At 33.0% G+C, this 7,791-nt stretch overlaps 1 protein-coding gene and 1 long non-coding RNA gene across 3 annotated transcripts in view; one reads left to right on the forward strand and one right to left on the reverse strand.

Moving 5' to 3' along the window:
* The window catches only part of LOC128248397 (uncharacterized), a 123,542-nt gene extending 116,070 nt beyond the window's left edge, over positions 1-7,472 (reverse strand). Inside the window, exon 1 of the long non-coding RNA XR_008264645.1 lies at positions 6,636-7,472. This is a non-coding gene — a long non-coding RNA (uncharacterized LOC128248397). The remainder of the gene's footprint in view (positions 1-6,635) is intronic.
* LOC106875623 (solute carrier family 23 member 1) overlaps positions 5,907-7,791 on the forward strand; it is a 62,677-nt gene continuing 60,792 nt past the window's right edge. The window contains exon 1 of one of the 2 annotated variants that reach the window (XM_014923851.2): positions 5,907-6,236. The gene's annotated coding sequence lies outside the window, so the exon portion shown is untranslated. The remainder of the gene's footprint in view (positions 6,237-7,791) is intronic. The other variant, XM_052969780.1, reaches the window with a different exon arrangement.

A 7,791-nucleotide genomic window follows, 5' to 3' on the forward strand; every position in this document is an offset into this window, starting at 1 on the left:
ATATGTATGTGTATATATACATATATATATATGTATGTATATATATATATGTGTGTGTGTGTGTGTGTGTGTGTGTGTGTGCGTGTATTATATTGTATTGTATTGTATATGTATATATATATATATACATACAAATACCACACGCACACACACGCACATATATGTATGCATGATGCATGTATGTATGTATGTATGTATGCATGTATGTATGTATGTATGTATGCATGTATGTATGTATGCATGTATGTATGTATTTGTGTGAAAGCCTTAAGTAGAACAAGATGTGCCAAATAATCGATAAGATAAATTTTAAGTTTATGTATATGAACTATATATATTTGAATTATATGTACCTGTGTGTCGATGTGTGTGAATGTTCATGGGTGTAATTACAATAGGGGCAAAATTATCGACTTAGTCATTTTGCATATTTAGCACTCTTAATCTGTCTTATTTCGTATTTTGCTAAAATCTTGAATGATTTATTTATCTTTTAATTGTATTGACTTTTTCAAACCTGAATGGACAATAACTTGGGTACTATTTTAAGTCATCAACGGTTACTGGATAAGTCATCGATTCGCCTGCTTGTTAAGGTATTGATTTGCCTACTGGATAAACCATTTATTTGTTTGACTAGATAAGGTATTCATTTGTCTGCGTGAGTTTGAATGTTATGCATTCGAGGCCATGCTTCATATAGAATTGCACACTTTTGCTTACTGAATGTATTGAAATATCGATTTCAGTTTTTGGCACAAGGTCAGCTTATTTCGATGGAGGGAATAAGTAGATCACTTCAAACCCAGTACTACTCATTTATCCGACCGTGAAAGATGAAACACAAACATGACCGCAGTAGAATTTAATCTTAGAACGTAAAGACGGACGAAATACCGTTAAGCATTTTGCACGGTGTGGTAATGATTCTGCCAGCTCGACGCCTTAATCTATTAAAATATTGAAAATTGATAGTGACATTATTTATAACTTTTAGAGAAGACATGAAATATCACGATTCTCAAAATAATACCGAATCATTTTGTCCATTATTCATCCAGGAATACAATGTCTATTCAATTTAAATCGGGACGTTTGAAAATATTTTAGCACTGTATCATTTGCAGCATAAGTTCCGGGAGCAAAATCGAAATATATTCATACTTGATCTACCATTGGGTAAATAACAGAAGTGAAGAGGTCAAATATGTCATATCACACAGTGTGGAGTGTGCCAAGGCCCATAAAACTTTTATAAATCGTTGCCTGTGCTAGCAAACAGTGCATGGCTATATACCCTTATATTGGGTCTGGTATGCAATATTTGTCAAGGCTTCTGCAATTGAAATCATTAAATATATTGGTTTGTCTAAGTTTCAGCTTTGCTCTCAAAACTTTTCAAGTCACACATAATGAATAGGAATCTGCTCAATGTTGAATAATTACAATATTTCTGGTTAGATAATCGACATGACAAAAAAGGTTCAGCGTTCCTTTATAAAGGATTGTCAGATATTTGGCTAGCCTCGGCAAGCATGATACCCGAAGTGTCTTCTCTCGATTTTGGTTTTCAATAAAGGTTATTTATAGCAACGGAACTGAAGTCGTAGAATCATACGTAGTACCCAAAATGTTAGCAGGTTGATATACCTCGCTTTATTTTTTTGTTTAAAAGTAGACCTTTTCTTCATGTTGTTGCTTTGTTTAAACATAGCACCAAGATGTCCTAGTTTTATATCAGTTCACAGAGTACTGGATGAGAGAGGAAATGAGAGAATAACAGTTCATCAGTTCTGAAAATATTCTCCCGTCTGGCTTCAGAGTTGGCTCCCACGAACATAGAAATTTATTTCCTTTTCACAGGATATGGCAAGAACAAAAGTTGAAATGCCCGAATCCACAGATAGCCTTCAAAATACTATACTGGAATTTCAGACTGGAATTCAGGAGCTCTGACATTTTCGGAAAAACCCAGCTCAGCCTCCATACCAAGCTCCTCATCTACCGGTCAACTTGTGTTTCCACTGTTCATATATAGGTGGAATTATAGACCACATACACTTTGGGATTCAAAACCAGAACCTCATGATCGTAACCACCAGGCCACGGTCCTTTTTAAACAGCAGAAATATCATAGCTAAACAGTAATCGTGTATATTGTTTGTTGTATGTAGGCCTATCAGAGGCACTGGATCTGATTAATACATTCAATCGTATTGGGTTATATTGCTTTAACACATCGACTTTTCTCTTTTTCACAGTCAATTCCATACACTATTACTTTATTCATTAGACGAAGAATATGTTTCGTGTTTTAAAAATTTCATATAAATTTAAGACACATTGATATTGACCGTACAAATTGGAGCCTTTTTCTAACTTTTAAGTTCAGACTTGATGATCGCCTGAGTCTAAAAATATCATAATAGAATTAGTATAATCAACAGAAAGTATGATATTTCTTTGGCTGTTATGAGGGAGTTTTAGCCTTTTGGCTAATAGCCAAACGGATAACATTAATGTCCAGAAGTTAGTGACATACTCGTAAACAGTTTCGAGAGTATATCTAAACCACGGATTAAGTTTTACAAAAATCTTATCAAAGTGGAAAATAATCTTGAATTCCTGCCGTAGATTTTTAATTAAGTGGAGTCTGGCGTTCGTTAGTGGGATAATATCTATTGGAAAATGGAAGTATTCCGAATTCTCATCAAAGAAGCAGGTCATTCTGTCGTAGACATTTGCAATGTTGACCGAGTTAACATTTGAACACGTCTGGGGACGAAACAGTGGAATACGAGACAATCAGTTTTGTAAGAAACAAAAAATCTATTCATTCTCCAACTATGTTAGGGTCTTAGATTCCAGGGATCGAATCCATTACCTCAGGGTAGTAAGTCCACTAGGCTTGACTATTTGCTTTTGATTATGTCTAAGAAGGGCGGTCTTTAATTACTTTCAGTTTTGCCATCACAGGCCTCAAATTCAATGAAGACTGGATAGGTTGTTCCAACTTATTCTGCGCTTTGCAAAAACAACAACCTCTACATCATATACGAAGCATTTAACGACTAAGATTCATTACCTACAACAAAAAATGAAAATAGAATAATGTAGGACATACACATTTAAATTTATTTCGTAATCGCAGGTTGTAAATGTGACCCCTAAAAGTGTGACAGGTGAAACCAGATATTTACATTATACTGATTGCGAAACTTAAAAACTAACAAGTTAAACAAAAAAAAAAAGGAAACAACATTGTCTCCAAGACCTCTGTTTTTACACAGATGTACAACTTGGAGGATTAATTTATCGCTCATTAATATGTTTACTCTTCAATTAGTTACAATTGTCTCCTTAAATATCAGTTAAACATCAGTCCATTTACTTATCGGAAGAGATAATTAAGATTATATAAACATAGACACAAACAAAGGCACACATAATACACTAAGCACACAGGCTGTGAAAGCAAGCTCCATCCATTCTGTGTATATATATATATATATACATATACACACAGACACAGACAAAAATTGCACACGCACATATAAATATATTGTTCACACCATAAGAATTATAAGCTTCGAAAAACGTAATCTTTTGGAACAGTGTATCTCAAAGCAGATAGATTACACCAGAAAATAACATGTAATTATTGCGTTAAATACCTCTGAAAAGAATATCTGAATGTTGCCCACATGTCTCGAACCCACATCTGTAAAATGTGTCGGGAGTTCTACTGTTGGACCAAATCAATCTTTCGAATTTTTCTATCCATTTTAGAAATGTTAATGTTACCAGCGAGTATATGTAAGTTGTTGACGCCATAGGAATCTATAAACTCTGAGAGAACTTGAAATAATTCCTCTGTTTAGAAAGGTGGATCTCGAAGGAGATAAAACTATAAAAATAGAGTGTAAATATTGGGTTTAAAATCCCTTTGAACAGAAAAAATTGAACTTGAGATGTTTAGGTTGCCTGAGGTGTTTAGATTGCATAATTTAGTAATGTTAGGAAAAGAATTTAGAATAGTATCATTTACATAAGATGACATTGTATACAATAAACTGACTGCTGATGGATGTAGTGGTAAGTAACTCATTGACGTATAAAACGAAGAGTGTAGGGGAATAAACCAAACCCGGTTGATAGAATAAGGCGCAGAAGTTCATAGAATACCGTACAGAAAGAGCTTCGTCAATGCACACAACAATAGTACGAGCTGATAGGAAGCTACCAATATAAGAGACGAGACAAGTAGATTCCATAAGCAGGCAGGTTTAATAGGAGATTCGCATATCAGATATAAATGAAAGCTTCACTAATGTTAAGGATGGCAACATTGCTTTCACTATAAATCTCTCTTAAGAGTCATTTATAGGTCACAGAAGAGAGTCGGTCACGGAACAGAGTAGGTTTCGATTTTCTTGGCTTTACAGAAACCCCAAGGTCATTACAGAATCGTCCTAATTAAGAAAAATTCCAAACTTTAAGCATTTTCACACAGAGAGGTATCAAATTTAATCCTCCATGTTTGCGTACTATCCTATAAATAAATGGTTTAATTTCATTTGAATACCCAAAGCAAAAACGCTCAAATTATGGAAATGATGAATTCTTTGTAAGTCATGTTTGTACTGAGCGTTTCATAAATCGCTTGAAATTGCATAACAAGAAGAGAGTCTGCAAGTACACGCAAAGTATTATACAACGCAGATGCTGCAGGCATTTTTTAAACGAATGCCAAACGAACTTACACTTCTGAAACAAAACAGAAAAACTCCACAGGTGTTGAAGGCTGCCAAAGACTGTATGTTTCACTTATTAGGTGTAATGATCTAGGCGAACTAAAGCTCAGCATATTGACTGTTTATCATTCAGACAACCACTGTAATTATGGAAGCTATTTTAATTCTCATTATCCTGTTATATGGCTATCAAATTGTAAACAGTGGAACATTCAGGAAAGTGTTTCAAGACTGGTTTAATTCGTGTTTCTGCGCATTTGTCAAAGAATATCGTCAAAATAAAATCTTGAAAATAAAGCTTTTGTTTTGTTTTTTTGTTTTTTAATAATGCCCAAACAGTCTACCCAAACTGTTTGACCTTACATATTAGGTTCAAGCAGCGTGGCCCAGACTACGAACTAGCTGGTTATTGCTACATTCAAATCGATGTAGTTTTCTTCTGTTTCGGAGAACAGAAAAATTTATTTCTACTGATGCAAAAGTGTCGATATATATGTTTCTTGTGCAGTTTTTACGATTGCATGCAATGCCTTCCTATAGTAAACTGTAAAATTGCTTTGTTTGTTGGAGTATTTTTGCATTGTTACTCTTGTTCGCATTAGAAATGTTTTCCATGCAGTTTCAGCTCAATTTAGTTCTATGTTTTGGAAATCTCCTTAGAGAAACAGTTTCCTATTACAAACAGGAAATTATTTACAAATATGTACACCAATCTCCTATCGTAGATTATACCATATAATATATATTTCTTGAGTATTTTAAAGCGGCTGTGACACACATCTGAATCTTACATTAAATAAAACAATGTAACTTCTATAATATCAATTAAATTGTTTGATATAGGAACAGAATCTCCCTCAAATCACAAATCACCTTAAAAACAGAAAGGACAAATAGGATAATGTCTTACTTTTCAAAGCTGATACATACCACTCTAGAATATTTTTTATAAATATATTTTCTTGCATTTTATTTCCTGTCTTTTATCTTCGTTTTATTGCTTCTTCTTTTTTTTTTTTTCTTAAACTGCTATTTTTCTTCTACTTTTCAAACATGTATGACAAGGAATGAATTAGTATCTATTTAATAAACTTATCTCTAAACATTCATTTATGCATAGCCACTCTGTAAATCATTCATTCAAATATCCACCTATATATAACAAAGAAAGTAAGTAACTACTATACCGAAGATAAAACTGCAACGGCATCAACCTTGATACACAGTGTTAGTATATTTAATAGGAAAATTACAGTATGATGAAGGTGATTTGAAAATATTGGGATGTCATTTGTGAGAGCAAATATATTGTCATTAAAATACATAACAATACAACATATTGCTCGGGAAGTTTATTAACGAATTCCTTTTTGATGAATATCTAGATATTGCAGTAGATTGAAGATAATTGCTGTAGAGTGAAGATAACTGACTGTTCGATATAATAGAACTTATTTGATCAGGGTATATATACATTGAAAGGTATGAGACTCATTATTATAATTATTGATATGAAATCAGTGTATTCTTTTTTTTATACTTGTTAAGAAAATACATACACACATGCACATAAATATATATATATGCGCACATTTGCATAGATACATATATACATCCATCCATAATACATACATACATACATACATACATACGAACATTCAAACTTTAAAATATTATATACCGAGAGAGAGGAAACACAGTCGCACACATATATAAACATTTATAGACACACGCATATATACATACGTATACTCATACATGCATACACACACACTCGCACATACACACTCACATATAAACGCACGCAGTCATACACACATACACATACATACATACATACATACATACATACATACAAACATACATACATACATGACTTACATGTTCGAAGTTAAGCTCTATCGTGTGAGTCAGCCTCTTAAAGTGTTACATGTTTCTTTCCATAATGTATTATCCAAGAACTTTCTGTTCGTCAAATTCATTATAGTGAGTGAAGTGTGCACGAAACTGGATTCACTTTTCAGGTACAAGAGATATTCTCTCATTGGCTTAGCAGTGGATGGGACAACCAGATCAGAACAATCCTTAAGTTTTATATCGGAGTGTCTTTCTCCTAGTCAGTTGTTTAAAAAATAACTAAGTGGTTATTTTATACATACATGCATAAACACATACATACATACATAAGCAAATTCTATAGTTTTATCTAGAGTATGTAACAGCTATGCTCAAAATTATTGTTGCATGTGGCTCTGTTAATGAATATTGAAACAGCAATCTCGAAAAACTTGGGTTTTCAGATTTGAATAAAGTTACGAGCCAAGTCGCATTTTCTGTAAATGGAGTATTAAAAATGTTGCCAGATTTTTTCTCCATCACTCTTGTTCTCTAAATTCCAAATATTGAGGTTGTATCTTTCTTGGGAACGAACACATTTTCTATAGGTATAAGTCAAATAATTTTAAAAGAAAGATGACACAATAGATATTCATGGATACCTATATACATAATTTCAGTTCACATGATGTAGTGGGTATCTTCAAAGTAATAAAAGTAAGACCTTGTTGAATATATTGAAAAATGTGTAATAATTTTCGTACGATACATTTTACCATTTTATACATAACTGGAGGCATAAAAGAACGTCTATCTACTTCTGAACAGCTTGAAGATATAAAAGATTTTAAAATGCTGAGTACAGGATCATATGCTGTTTCGTCCACTCCACACCTTCACTTTTACGAGACCAGGTTGATCAAGATTGTCAAACGTGTCCTCAAACATGTACACACAAAGTATTATACAACGCAGTTGCAACAAGCATTTTTTAAACGAATGCCAAACGAACTTACACTTCTGAAACAAAACAGAAGAACTCGACAGGTCTTGAAGGCTGCCAAAGACTGTATATTTCACTTATTAGTGTCCTCTGACAAACGAGATATTGTAGGTATCTATATGTTTGTTAAATATGTAAAAGTATAGGATAAAACATATCTGACATATACATATATATATATATATATATATATATATA

This window comes from Octopus bimaculoides, chromosome 1, assembly GCF_001194135.2.
Source record: "Octopus bimaculoides isolate UCB-OBI-ISO-001 chromosome 1, ASM119413v2, whole genome shotgun sequence".
In the NCBI taxonomy this organism is placed as follows: domain Eukaryota; kingdom Metazoa; phylum Mollusca; class Cephalopoda; order Octopoda; family Octopodidae; genus Octopus; species Octopus bimaculoides.